Source organism: Sinocyclocheilus anshuiensis, unplaced genomic scaffold (genome assembly GCF_001515605.1).
Source record: "Sinocyclocheilus anshuiensis isolate Anshui unplaced genomic scaffold, SAMN03320099.WGS_v1.1 scaffold1072, whole genome shotgun sequence".
NCBI classification, from domain to species: Eukaryota; Metazoa; Chordata; class Actinopteri; order Cypriniformes; family Cyprinidae; genus Sinocyclocheilus; species Sinocyclocheilus anshuiensis.
In genome coordinates, this window is record NW_015548242.1 from 507,158 (window position 1) to 509,998 (window position 2,841).

A 2,841-nucleotide genomic window follows, 5' to 3' on the forward strand; every position below is an offset into this window, starting at 1 on the left:
AAAAAACGCGACTTCTATTTCTGAAAATATCACAGTTAGGAGATTTATAGCGAGTGGTTCCCTGCATTATTACAGCAAAGCGCGTGATTACAGTACTGAGCCGCTGCAATGGAGCAGATCTAATGCTATTAAACTAAAGATGATGTAGGCTACCATAGAGAGAGAGAAATTAACAGTGAAAGTAACAAAAACTTGTAAAATACATGTTAATGGGCATAATTAAGTGTGAAAATAACCGAATACCTCAGCGAGCCAGGAACTAGGAGGAACAGGAGACACTTGGAGGAACACAGGAGGTAAATAATGCAGGAAGTATTCAAATGGAAGCAGTAGTAAAGTCAGAGAGTCCTCTACGTGTGTACGAGACCGGACAGTGAGGGTGTCTGAGGTGTGTGCTTTTATCCAGGCTGGTTGATGAGGTGCTTGATTGGTGACAGGTGCAGGTGCTCAGTACTCAGGTGAAGGTGGTTGCGGTGATTGGGAGGTGACTGAGTCTGGTCGATCTGTGACAGTACTCCCCCCTCCCGAAAGGCGCGTTCCGCGCCGTAACAATTCCACCGGGGAGGGGGGGTGGGCACCCTGGAGGCTGGTAGAGGACGGAGACACGGGAGGGCTCCAGGGCGGATGAGGAAACTTTAATGTATTATATATTGTTGTGTACATTACAGATATTCATAAAGTACACTAAAAAAGGACAGCAGCATATATACTTTGAAATGTTTTGCCTAAGTGTAATTGCACGTCTTGTAGACTGCTTTCAAAATGACTGGATTTCGTCCACGAAACAACGGTAGATGCAATCGCATCTTCAAAAATTTCAAAGTGAACTCCAGTGTCTCAATTGTGTACTAACACATCGTTGCATATGTAATTACATATTATCAATTTGATTTTTTCAGTTTAAGATTCCTTTAAAATATTTTTTAGGATATATTTTACTCAAGACATCTGTTTGCTTGTGTACACCCGTTGTACTTTTTTTTTGCAGATTGTTTTTGAGAGGACTAGCTATTGATGTGGTTCCTGTTTTACCTTGCAATGTTTATCACCCACTGGGTTTAGAGGCGGTTACATAGCGGTTAGAGATGTTGGCAGTAACCTGAAGGGTTGAAGATTTCCTGTGCTGATCAGTGTGCAAGTCAGCAGAAAGTCCCCTCTATCCAAATCCTGCAAGACACAATAAGGACTACATTAATACAATTAAAATTACATTTTTTTTAAGCAGTCTATACAAACCTTTCTGCATTAAGTAGAGACACAATAATATTTTTGTAAAAAAAAATTTTTTTAAATATACATTTAATGCACTGTAGAGCATACTTAATAAAACTAAGTGCTTTTGGCTTTTTGTTTGTTTTTTAAGTCAGGACCTGCAGAGTTATTGGGTTCTATAGTTTTAGAGAATGTCATTAGTTTACCCTATAGCATAGTGCCTTAGCATGTTGTACTACTTTCATCGATCCCTTTGGGCCTCTATAACAAGGGCTTTGTACTGGGTACAGGGTAGATTTATATATCCAGAGCCTTGATTTAACAGTGTAGCAAGCAAGTCACTGCAAGGTTACATTTTCTCAGGCGGTCACTTCTGTGTAGATTTATCAGGTAATGAGCACAGAGAGTGTGAGTTATTTTCTGTCAAGTGCCAAAAATATCCATCTGACCATCTTTGATCTTTCTCACACTTATCTTTGTTTTTCTGCAATGATGAGTTGTTTACGCATAATCTGCTGCTAGTCTCAGAAGGGAGATTCACTGTAAATGTTAAGTCCACCTTTTGCGTTCAGAAGTGATTATCTATACACTGACAGCCATTTAACCCTCATGTGGTGTTCGGGTCCTTTTTGCTCTGAGAAAATTTTCTTTTTCCCGAAAGTACTAGTTAATGTTATCGCATTGGACTGAAATTGTGTCTTTGTTCACAAAGGGTATAACTACTTCTAAAATTTTTTTTTATCATTTTCATACTTTTCTGGGGGAGATTTTTCACCTTGTTACACCCGTGATGTTACAGAACAAAAAGGACCCGGCCTCAAAAACTGCTTCATATTTAACTAAGCATATGCAAAACGCTTGAACCGGAAACGAAGAGACCCGGTTAACAGAATACGGAAGTCTGTTGCACAAAACCCCTATATTGACCTCTGGTGGTGGGATGTGGACATAACATTTGTGGTAGTAAGTTTTGAATACAATTCAGTGTTATGCAATTTTTAATGAATATAATTTAGTTCTTACAAATTAAATTAAAATTAACATTTAATAAGAACAATAATAAAATAAATCACAAAATAAGTTTTTATGTTTTTTATTTTAATTAATATAAAATAAAAAACATTTTGAAAATGTATTGCTTAGTTTGATTTTTAATTTTAGCTAATGATACCAGTGCCACTCCAAGTCTTCAATATTGGAAATTCTGACAGTTCTAGAAGGATGCCACATAACCTCTGTAAATGTAAGAAAACAGGGCTTCTGGTTTTAGAAAATGACTGCCACAAGTGGTAACCATGAGCAGATAAGATCATGTATTGACCAGCACACCATATAAGTTGTGGTGAGAGTGCAAGGCCTAAGGAAGAACTCTGTCTCGTGCGGAGGGACCACCTCGATGGCCTCCTTCTCGAAGAGAGTAACTACTTCTTATTCTAATACCAGACCCTGCTCGGGACCCACTAGAGTGGGGGGTCCCGTTGAATCGAGGCGGACGAGAACCGAACTGGATTCTGTAGCCTCTTTCTACAGTACGCAGGACCCATTGAGACAAATTTGGCAGTAGCTTCCACGCTGCTAAATAATCTACTAAGGGAATCAGTCTCTCGAGACTGATCTCTGGTGTGCCCA